At 44.3% G+C, this 13,414-nt stretch overlaps 1 protein-coding gene across 2 annotated transcripts in view; it reads right to left on the minus strand.

Annotated features, from left to right (window-relative positions):
* The window catches only part of RARA (retinoic acid receptor alpha), a 119,791-nt gene that overhangs the window by 46,131 nt on the left and 60,246 nt on the right, over positions 1-13,414 (minus strand). The gene's annotated exons all lie outside the window — the stretch shown is intronic.

Consider the following 13,414-nt stretch of genomic DNA (forward strand, 5'->3'; position numbering starts at 1 on the left):
ACCACTCCTTCCGTGACCCCTTTGCACTCTTGACTACTGGGATATTAGTCTGGGATGCATCACATTACTGGTCTTGTCCATTATAATACACACACACAATTCACAAGACTTGGAGAGATGAGCAATCAGAGAGATAAGTCCAAGTAATTGTACAGATTGCAAGCTCTGCAGACAAGGCATGCCTTTTTAGGCACACAATAAAAGTTGCACATTTTGGCGCACTAAGTTTGAACAAAAAGTTGCAACTTTCAGCTTCTCTAAACACTTTTCGAATGAAGAGATATTAGATGGTAGGGGCCACAGTCTGTTCGACAAATGTATTGCGATGGATGTCAGAAATTGGCGTAAATTATAGCGCAAATCTACACCTGCTCGGACTGCCAAAAATATGCTAAAGTTATTAATAGGTGTGCATCCCTTAATAAATTAGGCACATCTTACTTCAACTTCCTTAGGTCTGAGCAAGAAATGCCAATTTTAGAAAAAACTCTTCCATATTATTTCGTCAGCCAATCACTGAGGCTTTATATACAGTACACGAACCCAGTCATACAACAAGTCATTGCACAGATTCCCATAAAGAACCCGGAGCCGGGTTCATCAAGTTTGACTTGGAGCTCAGCTCTGAGTCATGGAGGTGGGCCATGCTGGCCTCTCCCCGCCCACATCATGTGTATAGGGAGGGAACTGTCACTCTGCATGCTGTGGGCGGGGTGATGTCAGGACGGCCCACCTCCATGACTCGGAGCCGAGTTCCTTGACAAACTTCCTGAACCTGGTGACACAATACCTTTAAGATGAATGGGAAACTTATTTGCATGGATTTTGCTGCAGAATTGGTACAAATTCCATGTCAAGTCTGATGCGAAATCTACTGTGTGAACTGAGCCTAATGTTGCTTGTGATCGACCATCTGTTTTTGATCATGATCATTTTTGCGGCTGCCCGATTTAAGGTTGCTCTGGTGTCTCAGGAGTGCATGGGATTCTCTAATGGAAAGGCTCCTACACTGGCCTCCTATCCATGGACGATAATCCGCACGCGGGTAACGCAGTGAACGCTTTCCATAGGATAACTATGGAAAGTGCAGCCCAAGTGTCCACAAGCTGAAAATCGCGGCATGCTGCGATTTGCCACAATTAGTCAAAGTGCTCCCCGGTGGCGGCGGCTTACACAGCGGGATATCGCTATGCCCGTGGACAGGCAGCCTAACAAATCCAGCAAAGGACAATCCCACTTACAGATCACTTAATCCCACAGCCTATTTTTTGGGTTATTTAATAAATAAGACCTTAAAAGGAATGCGCTATATTGAAAATTCAGTCCAGTCTATTGGCGACATGTTGTAGAGCAGGAGGAGGTGAGCAGATTGATATATAGTTTAGTGGGGAAAGATTTTGCCTAACATGTTCCTGTTCCTGATGGGTTTAGGAGTCCACTGGGTGGTCCTACTTTTTGATTGATAGCCTTCCCTGTATGAGTGTGCATAGAAATAGCTGTCACTCACTGATAGGACCGCCCACTGGACTCCTAAACCCAGAATGAGCAGAAGACTAAATTAATAAAATACAAGCTTTACTAATGTTCTCCCCATAAAACTATGTATCAATGTGTTCAGCGTCTTCTGATCTAGAACATGATGTTAGCAGATTGTACTGCATTTTCAATGTGACGGGTCCCCTTTAAAGAGGACCTGTCAGCTCTCTTGACGTATCTGCTTTAGTACATAATCGTATACCCCATAATATAACGTTTCTGGAGCAGCTTTTCTTATAACCTCTGTTATTCCTAAGAGACAATTATTTAAAAAGAAAATTGACAACTGGGTGTTACCAGTTGGGGGTGTGTTCCTACTAGTGATAAGCGAGCATACTCGCTAAGGGAAATTGCTCGAGTGAGCACTGCCCTTAGCGAGTACCTGCCCGCTCGAGAGACAAGGTTCGGGTGCTGGCGGCGGGCAGGGAGGAACGGAGGGGAGATCTCTCTCTCCCCCGCTCCCCCCTGCTGACTACCGCAACTCACCGCTCCCCCATGCCGCCGGCACCCGAACCTTGTCTCTCGAGCGGGCAGGTACTCGCTAAGGGCAATGCTCGCTCGAGCAATTGCCCTTAGCGAGTATGCTCGCTCATCTCTAGTTCCTACACTTTCACATTGCTCAATCAGTGCTGCCAGTATTTGAGTAACATGAGCGCTAGCAGCAGCCGTTAGCGCTCGAGTTTTCCTGAAATTGCCAGACAGCACCTATAAGCAAAGGTGCCAATCGACAATTAGCACTATAACAATTTATTAATATCCCTTAGATTGTGTAGGGACACACCTCTCTGACCAGGGGAACGGTAACACCCAGTTGTCAGTTTATTCAAAACTTTCTAGGTAAAGTAACAGAGGAATAGCAGAATGCGGAGGTATGAGAGAACATGCTCCAGAGTTATTATGTCATGTGGTATACAATTATTTACTAGAACAGATATGTCAGGAGAGCAGAGACGTTCCCTTTCCAAGGCCGGGCTCACATGTGCAGGCTGCGATATAAATGCGTGTGGCACACAGTTAGCATGCAATGACATTGCGTACTGGGTGCTTGCCGATCACCGCCATGTACTATCTTGGTGTGTATGCTCCCGTAATACGTGCCAAGGTCGGACATGCTGCGATTTTTCTTGCGCGGGTATTTCATGCAAGTTGTGTGCGCGGCAACATGGCCGCCTATGGCAGATTGGTACAATGTATTATGCGTACAAGACCCACGCGCGGAATACGCTGTACCGATTCACTTATGTGAGCTTGAACACGCTGTCTAATCTATAGTCAACCAATGATTGTGAGTGATGGGGACTGCCCACTTGACACATTGACAGAGCTGGGAGCTGGACCTTAGAAGAACCTGTCTGGGCAAAAGGGGGGCAAGTATGGAGAAAAAACAAAACAAAAAGGGGATACGGCCCGCAGCTGCAAAGCTGTGCAGTCAGCCCGGCTGAACCTATCTAGTGACAGGTGCTCTTTAAATACATAAGAAACAAGTATAATAGACATGACTAATGCTGCTTTTACACTGGACACTTGTCATTTGCACGGGCCGATGACGTCATCACCAGCTCGTTGGGCTCATGCAGCCTGTTCAGACATATTCATCGTTGACTCGTTCAATGAGAATGGTAACCTTCTTGTTCTTCTTCCTACGTGAAGCACTGAACGAGCGCCGTTTAAACGGAACGACAAGTGAATGAGCCAACAATGATTTTTAGTCCTGCAGCAACTAAATGACGAAGGAGAAAGGAATGATTTTCGTTGGCCGTTCGGTCGTTGGCTCGCATTAAGACTGAGTGATTAAACATTAAACGATAAACGTTCCATCTAAAACGCACCTTAAATGAGTGACAGACTGGTACAGCGGGAGAGAAGACCCTAGCCACAGGGGCTTACAATCTACAAGGGAAGGAGACAGTAGAAGCTGCTCGGATGGTAGTGTGGTGGCACTTTATTGTAGGTGGTAGACCTTTCAGAAGAGGTGGTCTTTCAGTTGTGCTTATGATCACATTCTACCGCGTGAAGTATGTGACTGATCATTGTCTATTTAAGTCGCATGACTATACGCCGAACTTATGGCTAACAAGCTGCATGAGAGTGAAAGTGTCTGGGACTGAATGGCCAATACTCACAATGAATGAGAACACCACTTGACCCTTGGTTCAAGTACCAGTCAACTATTGGATCATCTAAAACCAGCCATCTACGTTTTTTTTAGCCCACAAAGTTTCCTTAGGGCCCTTTTACATGGAACAATATTATATATTGTGAAGGTTTTTTTCTGCTAGTATAAACAGGCTGCATGAGCGAACCCTATAATTCCCTCATGCGAACGATTTTATTGCTCCGTATAAAGAAAAGACTTGTTGAGATCGTAACTAGAGATGAGCGAGCGTGCACACTAAGGCAAACTACTCGAGCGAGTAGTGCCTTATGCGAGTACCTGCCCACTCGTCTCAAAAGATTCGGGCGCCGGTGGAGGGCGGGGAAGAGCGGGGAGGAACGGGGTAGGGGGAGGGGGGAGATCTCTCTCTCACTCTCTTCCCCCAGCTCCCCCCTGCTCACTCCCGCAACTCACCACTCTCCCCCTGCACTTTTCAGAGATTGTAAACGCTAGAATTGTAGGGTTTACCACTAACCAATACATATTTTTACTCTGAATTTGGCCCCGTTTACATCTTGTTACATGAACATGTTTGTCCTATGCCTCCATTCACTTGATGAAGGCCAAAAGTGCCACCTTGCCATCCACTGAGCCGGTAGGCATCGGCATACCTGTACCCATTTTTCAATGTATAGGAAAGCAAGGCAGAGTGCGCTTTCCTATGCAATAGCCGTCACAAAAAATGGGTAATTTTTAAAAAATAAACATTGTGGTGAATGCCTTCCATCAGAGGTATGTTTCAGGGAGAACGCCCAACATATATCTCCAACATAACGCTCTATCGAGATGAAGACAAAGCTTAAAAGTCACTGAGCACATTAGAAGAACATTGGCCGAACCTGCACATATTGGCAGGACTGGCTAAATATCTAATGTTTATGGGGGTCTCCAGAATCTCCTATGACAGCAGATGTCGTGGGAAAGAAGGGTTGGCCATGCTACAGTAGATTTCAACATGTCCGATGCCTTGCTCTTAAAGGATATAAATCATCGCCACAGGTGTCTGGCAGTGGCTTAGTTCTCGATTCCAGTTAAAGCAGTATTCTGGGCATTTGCCATTGATGACCTATCCTCCTTGATGGGTCATCAATAGTTGATTGGCGGTGGTCCGTCGCTCGAGTTTTTCGCCGATCAGCTGATCCTCCAGCCCTCTGTCAACGCAACAGAGACGGAAGTGTAAAAGAAGGCTTCACTCCCTTTTGAAATCTACGGGAGTGATAACTTTTATTATACTTCTAGCTCCGGCCCCAATGTGGACTTCCGACTCAGCTGCGTTGACATCAAGCCAAAGGATCAGCTAATCAGTTGGATTCTTGAGCGATGAACACCCACTGGTCAACTCAGAGGTGTAACTTGAAGCTTCTGGGCCCCATGGCAAAATCTGTTACAGGGCCCTAACTATAATGCTTTATTCATAGTCCTAGGCTTCCTATATGGAGAAGAGAGGCCTTATGGGCCCCCTAAGGCTCCTGGCCCGGGTGCAACTGCATCCTCTCTAGTTACGCCCATGGGTCAACTATTGATGCCCTATTGGTCATCAACAGTAAATGCTCCAGAAAATCCCTTTAGGAGCGCATACTCACTTGGCTACACTTCTTGTGTATAGAGGAGGGTAGGGGGTCGGGAGTGATGGCTGACAGAAGGAGCAAAGCCACCTTAAGGGCCTTCTACACGAACGATTAATGTTTGAAAAATTGTTTAAACGAGCAAAACTGAACGATAATCGTTTAGCGTAGACTATATGTGTAGGTCCGGTCCAATTGTTTCTTAGTACCATTGTTGTAAAGGTATTTGGATCATCAGCGATAATCCCTACATCGATGATCAGCTTGAGGATGCTATAACATGAGCATTAATTTTCTTAAAAGTGGAGTTTGATATAATTTTCTTAGTGACTCCACCATGATCAATCCTAGTTCAAGACTCATAACACTTCCATTTTTGGAACAATCATGACCAATCAAGAACCCTTAAACTTTAATCATAGTTGTTTTCATAAGTCTAATCAATTGTTGGCCGATTTGCCTCAATAGTTACATGCATGTTGGGAATGTTCGGGGTGGGGATGGGATTTCACCGTACAGAACATTGGCCATAGATGTCACTGAGTCAACACGCGAACGTGGTTGGATATGTTTTTGTTTATAGTACAATAGGTTATTGTCCGATAATCCAAACAAGATCGGGTCGTGTATCCATGAACATCACGGCCGTTGTGCTTTTGGCGGAGTTTCGGAGCAGGATTTATTGTTTGTTAGTTTATCTGTTTACATTGTTCTCCATGATTGTACTCCCCCGAGGAACATTCTGAAGATGTACCAGTAAACAAGGGCGATATTTACAGAGATGTATAATGATCTCCACAAACGTGTCTGGAACGTCCAAAGATGTCTTAGAAAGAAGAAACAAAACACCGAGGCCGGCTTCATTTATGCACGAATTTGTGCCCTGCGCATTTGCGTGCGCAAAAAAAAAAACAAAAAACACGCACGGGCATGCTCCCATTGATTTCAATGGGCAATTAAGTTTAATGTATGTTATTTTTGAGCACAATATGCACGAAAACAGAACATAACGCGTTTCTTTTGCGCAAACAAAATGCGTGTGCATAAAACGCACTTGTGAGCGAAACCATTGATATCAATGGGTTCTAATTAGTGCATATCACGCACGCAAATCTTGCACAGATAATACGCAGCGCAAATGTGTTTGTGTGAATAAGCCTTTAGGCAAAACATCTTTTTAGGCCTTGTTTCCAGTGGCCTTAGGGCTCATTCACACGGACGTGTACTCCTCAGGGGAGAGGACAATGTAAACAGTACAGTGATTTTCATTTATGCATTCACATTTGCATATATACACTGCATATAATACGCGAGTAAAAAAGAATGCATGTTCTATTTTACCGTGCGTTACGCACGTACAGCCCTGGTGTTCTCTACGGGTTGTGTGTTAAATGCTGAATATAAATGTATACAATATATTGTGTATGGGCGGCGTTTATTACGCCACGCTGCTATGAGACAGAGCTGGGAATTAAAAAAAAAAAAAAAAGCAACTACTCACAACGCACATTACAGCGTGCATGAGATACGCCGCCATGCGCCGTGCATATGGCACATCGCAGTGTTTTAAGCATACGGCCATGTGAGTGAGCCCTTAGGCTCTGCTAATCATTTCCTTTCTCGGTTCCGTTTGAGGAGCAGGGAAACGAAAATAAAAACGGAATTAAACGCTTCCGTTTTTTTCCCCATTGATTTCAATGGGTTTTCATTAAAAACGGAAATATTTGTATTTCTTTTCTCTTCATTTTTCAAATGGAACAAATAGCATAGTCAGCCGCGCCATTTGTTCTGTTGGAAAAACGAGAATGAAGTAGAACGGAATTAAACAGAAATATTTGTTTAGAATGAAAACCCATTGAAATCTAAGGGGAATAGCGTGGAAATGTTGATTTCCGTTTTTATTTTCGTTTCTCTGCTCCTCAAACAAAACAGCGAAACAGAAATGCTTAACTGACCCTAATGCCAGTGGAAACAAACCCAAGATGGACAGGGCAAGTGCCCGCACGAGTGCCCATCAAGGATAGAGCCAGTGAGCAAGGCGATCGTCACTTGTTCACAAGGACTTCCACATTAGATAAGGATTGCCCAAAGAAAAGGCCATACAAAAATCATTTACTAGTTCTGACAGTCCATGTGGCCATTCATTTCCATATTGGCCGGCAATACATCCCCTGTTTACACCAGGAGAACCGCTGCCAATGGATGCAATCAGCCGACATACCAGCATTTGCTTGTTTGCTGTTTTTTAAGCTAATTATGAGCGTATGTACATTGTCTAACGGTCGGGGATAAACATCCATCTATTTCAGCATTTCCCAAACTCCAGTCCTCACAGCCCCCAAAACAGGTCACGATTGGAGACTATCCTATAGAGAGAACGTCTGAGGCAATAATAACACTAGATGTGCGATACCGTGGAAATCCGAAAACATGACCTATTGGGGGATCGTGAAGACTGGCGTTTGGGAAATAGTGGTCAAGGCCAATCAGTGGGCAGTGTAAAAAAAAGACAAGATAGTATGGGTTTTTAAGACCCTACCGTAGTTCTTGGGTTAAGGTTTGTGTTGTAGTCTACATCCTACTCCATAAAGAAACACTCTACAAACACTTAGGATTACGGTAAAGATGAAGATCATGTTGTAGAGTTACTTCCAATCTCTTCTCTTCTTGGTGTCCAATGTCAGTGGACAGGGTTGTGCTTATAAGCTTTACTCTATGTCCACATGCTGTTTTTGTATCCTCGAGGTAAATGAAGAAGAGCAGCTGTTGCTCAATGTCCAATCCTGACTCAACCATGTGCTTTTCGACAATCCAACACCCAGGGCTGTGCCGTCGGAGCCAATTTTGGGTGGAGTCGATAAAAATGTACCGACTCCAACTTTAGCTTCATAATAAAAATATTAGATATTAATATATATTAAGGCTGATGTTGCCATTGTAGTGCAGTAAATTTGTTATTACTAATACATGAGACATTTATGAAGAAGTCGAAGTGAGGGAAAATAGAAAAGTTGGAAGTTTGGCTTCCTAACTCCACAGCCCTGCCAACACCCCAAAGAAGTATACTTTGGGGATTGTAAAGTAAAGTAACACTGAAAAGGGCTCAAGAAAACTGAAACCTTCCAATCTCTAAAATGGTACATTTAGAAAAAAAAGTAGAACCGGGCTTGGTGAAAGCCAGTAGATAAGCGATAATGTACTCGTTTGTGGTAGTTGTGTCAACGACCTTGTTGTCCGCATTTCCAAGATGAAACTGTCCTATCAGGATAATTCCTCAGGTCCGAGTACAATACAAGTGGAAGGGGATCACTTTGATGATTGGCGCTTGCCATGGCACTAGACTGCGGTAAGAATAAGTCACTTGCTTTAAAGTTTACTACAGGAAACGGGAAATACTACATGCTTCAGATCAGAAAATGATCCTTCCTCAGGTTAGTCTGTCAGATCCCACGTTTACGAGGGCCATCAGTCGCCGTAATCGCTCTTTTGAGCAATTACTTAGGCAGCTATCGGCCCGTGTAAAAGTATCCTAAACCCATACTAATGCGATTCATCGTAATGCTGATATAAAAATTACAACGCATACAGGGATGTTATTTGTGTAGACTAGACCATAAAAGCCACAACTGCCAACTTGTAGGGTCAATCGCCATATAAAACCTATTACCTTCCACTGTGCCACCATAGAAATAGAATGTATAAGTTGAGAAATATGAAAAAAGAAGGAAAAAAACCTAAAAGCAAATCTAGGTTTCATATTTAAGTTTTCGAAAAAAATATGGCTGCTATCCAAGATATTTGTATAATTTAAAAGACATTAGTTCGAATGTAGGTATATGTGAGCATTCTCTTCAAAGACATTAGCAAGAGGTGCGACTGGCCCAAGACCCCTGATGGGTTTCCACGGGATGGAATTGCTGCGGAATGTCTGCACGCAATTCCACCCACGGCTCCTAATCCGGGGATTAGCCAGCAAAGTGGACGAGATTTTGCAAAAATCTCCTCCACATGCTGCGGACAATCCATTATGGCCAAGCCGCACTGCAACTGACGTGCCATGCGGAGAACAAAGACGCGGCATGTCAATTCTTTTTCCATTTCCACAGTGGCCTCTCTCTTCTCTATGGGGAGAGATGGCCACAGCGGAGATGCAGGCGGTGAAGCCAATTTAAACCCGCGGCAGTGGGTTTTGAAGCTACGCTTATGCCGCCGGAATCTTGTGGTTTTTCGGGTTCTTTACTGTAAGAGCAGTGAGACTATGGAACGCTCTGCCTGAGGACGTGGTGATGGCGAATTCGATAACAGAGTTCAAGAGGGGCCTGGTCAGTTTTCTTGAGATATACAACATTATTTGTTATAATCATTAATAACTTCAGAAAAGGTTGGTGATCTGTGAATTATTCCGATTGCCAGATTGGAGTCAGGTAGGAAATTTGTTTTCCTTAATGAGATAGAAGCCAATTTATCCCATTTGAGTTTTTTTGCCTTCCTCTGGATCAACATTGGGGAAAGGTAATAAGCTGAACTTGATGGACGTATGTCTTTTTTGGCCTTACACACTATGTTACTATATTACTCAGCTTGGGTACATGCGACTGGCCCAAGACCAATAATGGGTTTCCACCTACAAGGTGTGAGAACAGTAGGAAAATACATGCTGGGTCCTCTTCCTCTAGAGTAAAGTATGTGAAGTTTTGGGAAATAGTTGTGTATTGTGGGGATTTGTTACGGGGTTCTATTTAGCCTTGGGTTTAAGACAATAAATTGCATCCCATTATACACTGGGGTACAGGGCATATCCTCAACCTCAGGACTAGGGAAGGATATGATGGACTTGACAAATGATCTCAGTGGTAGTGAAAGCAGACTCTAAAGAAAGAAAACACTAGGCCCTAGTGGGAAAACAAGTAAATAGCCCCCTAAGGTTGGATCTTCCAATCTTCCCATGCTCCCAGGAACAATGTATAGTACCTACCATGATATATAGTACGTTCTATGCAAAGTCCATTCACAGCAAAGACGGCCCAAGGTTTGTTTGTTATGGAAAATTACAACTAAGGATGAGATACTTTTCAGACAACTCTCGGGGAAGGTTACGGGGTAAGGGCAATGGGTGGAGAAAGGGCTTTATATGCACATGAAAGTCTTTTTATAACCCCTATAGAATTAGCTGGCTTTAGATCCCAGGATGGGGGCAGCAAGGAAGCTGGGTAATAAAATAAGGAGGGGATGGGGGATCCCTCCTGGGATGAAGCCGTCCAGGATTTATTACCGCAGCTCAAATGGGACTTCTGGCAACTCCTCCCAACACAGCTGGTCAAGGGAACGGATTGCAACAATGGGTTAAAATGTAGCTCTTGGTTATTGTTTGGAGAGCTCCCCCCATCATGTACTATCTGTATTGGTGTTAACGGTCACCGTCTAATATTGACAGTCTCGATTTAGAAGAGGGCATGCATTGATTTGTTTGCTGATGACCGTGGGTCACAAAATGGCCAAGATATATATGGTATAACACAGGATACCCTCCGTGCAAAACGTATGAACCTACAGCTGCCCGCACGTTGGCATTTTTGTTGACCGATCCCTGTATGACATAACAGCAATCAAAAGGGGTCCGGCCCACAATCCCCTGCTATTGTCTGCCCTTGTAATGAGCAACCACAGAGATGGCTGGCAGCAATGGAAATGAGATGCAAACCAGAGTCAAGTATACGTATGAATGGGAGGCGGAGGAGGAGAACTTCTTTACAAATGGTTCGCCTCTGATGATCTTACATAATGTTTCAACTTTCTTCATGTCTACCGATACTCAAAAGTTTGCCGGTGTCCCGTAACCTTAGAGAAGTGTACTGTAGGGACTCAAATGAGAGGCGGACGGAACTTACAAAAAGAAGTCATTTATTTGTTCAAGAACCGCCCATTATATTCTATAGGAAGGTTTAAAAAATTGGGACAAAAAGATCCAGAAGTGCCCATCAGAAAACGCATCCAAATTGTGCGTGAAAATCGCAATAAAGCATAGCAAACGCGTAAAAATAGCATTAAAAATCACATAGAAAATGATCCGTTCGCACAGGCGTATTTGCGCTTACAAAATTTGCGCGCATAACATGCAGTGAATAGAACTCATTGATTTCAATGGATTTGTTCACATTTTGCAAGTGCAATTCTGTCACGCAAAACATCCCGCTTGCGCAAAGAAATAGAACATATGAAACTAATTAGGCTAATTAGTCATTTCAATGTACAGAACCGCAGTTTTGGCTTCTTTTTTTGCGCGCAAATGCAGACGATTTGCGCGTTCGAAAGTACAGTAAAAACCGCAGTAGCACGTGAAAAAATGCATTCACAAATTGGCGCTCAAAGACAAATACGCTCGTGTGAATCCGGCTTTTTGTCACTGACCAAAATCGCACTTGCTCATGCAGCCCGTGTGCGTTCACACATCATGCTTTCAGTGGATTCAAATTTAGCGCCGAAATCTACTGCAGATCCGTGCCAATATCCGTGACCAAATCCGCAGCAAATTAGTGCCATGTGAGGGCACCCTAAGGCCCCCTGCCCACTGCAGAGCCGGATTCCGCATGCGGAATCCCACAGCTGAATCCAGCTTTGCCAGCAGCAGCGTCCGCGCGTACCCCGCACTTTGCCTTTCTTCCGCACTGCGAGCCGTCGGACATCCATAGTACAGATTTTTTTTTTTTAAATACTGTTTTTCCCGCATCATTGCCTAGCGATGACGCGGAATCCACAACCATTCTGCAGTATGATGTGGAAGGGCCGCGGATCAGACGGCTTCCATGGACTTCAATAGGAGCCGTCAAGCGGATGTGAGGAGTTTTTATGTCAAAGCAGCCTTGGGGGATGCAGCGATCCTCTGCCGCGGCTGACAGCCCTGCTGGAGGATCGTGGAGTTTCTCCCATTGTTTTCAGTGGGAGACCTCGCATCGCGTTCACCTAGCACATGACCAATCGTTCTAGACAATCAATGGCAGACGGTCATCATCTACATGGACGTTGGCTGTGTTTGAAATGTACTACATTTTACTTCTTTATTCACGAAAGATCCTTGCTTGAAAAGACTTGTTCGCCCGACTGTCCGTCGCCCAATGTCCATGAAGATGCATGGCCAACAATCGAAGTGACCAATATGAACAGAAACGAGTACGGCTGCATCAGCAAAAATAATGTTCACCCGACGAAGAATTTGCGACTGAGTTTCCAAAAAAGCCCTCTGATAAGACCTCCGCCGTAGGGCCCATTTTCACGCAATGACTGTTGCGCAAAATTCGTTCGAACAAATTTGAAGTCTAAACGCAAAGCCATCGCTCACCATTCGTTTACTTACCACAATCAATAGCAATATGTAAGCAGATGACAGGGGGAGGAGGATCCTTCTGTCACCCACCAGCACCCTGAACTGGGGAGCAGTAATTCAGCTGCGGGTGTGCCGCAGATCCGGATGGCTTCCATAGAAGCCTGTAGGAGACCCGCACTAAAATGGAGCATGCTTCGGGTGTTTTCCCGCACACGCAATCCGCGCCTCAGGGGAAAATGACATCCGCAGGATTTAACTACCTGCGGGTGTCCAATGCATCCCTATGGGGAGCGGATCACACATGCAGGTGATCCGCTGCGGATCTGTCCCCGTGGACATGAGGCCTAATAGGCTGCTGTCATAGGCTTCGTGGAATGGACTACATAGGTAATGCAGTGTACTATCCTAGAGATCAAACTATAGCATCTTCAAGTTCCCTTGCGGTACTAAAAAAACAGAGTAAGAGAAAAAGTTCAATAACGTTTAATTTAAAGAAAAAAAATCTGGTTTAAAAAGAAACACATTTTTTTTTCCCCGCCAAACACTTTTTACATGGATAAAACACGAAAGAATATTTTTAAAAAGGCAGCATATAAAGTGCGTATTACCACATTCGTAACAACCCAGACAATGAAAATATTTTGTTATTTAATCGCACAGGGCGAATGTTGTAAAAATAGGTATAAAAACCAACGCCAAAATCTGCTATTTTTCTTTTATTTGCCTCCCAAAAAACACAATAAAAGCAATCCAAAAGTCAGACATACCTCACACTGGTACCAATAAAAACTACAGCTCTTCCCGCAAAAAACAAGCCCTCACAAGCTCCGTCGCCAG

Source organism: Eleutherodactylus coqui, chromosome 13 (assembly GCF_035609145.1).
Source record: "Eleutherodactylus coqui strain aEleCoq1 chromosome 13, aEleCoq1.hap1, whole genome shotgun sequence".
Classification (NCBI taxonomy): domain Eukaryota; kingdom Metazoa; phylum Chordata; class Amphibia; order Anura; family Eleutherodactylidae; genus Eleutherodactylus; species Eleutherodactylus coqui.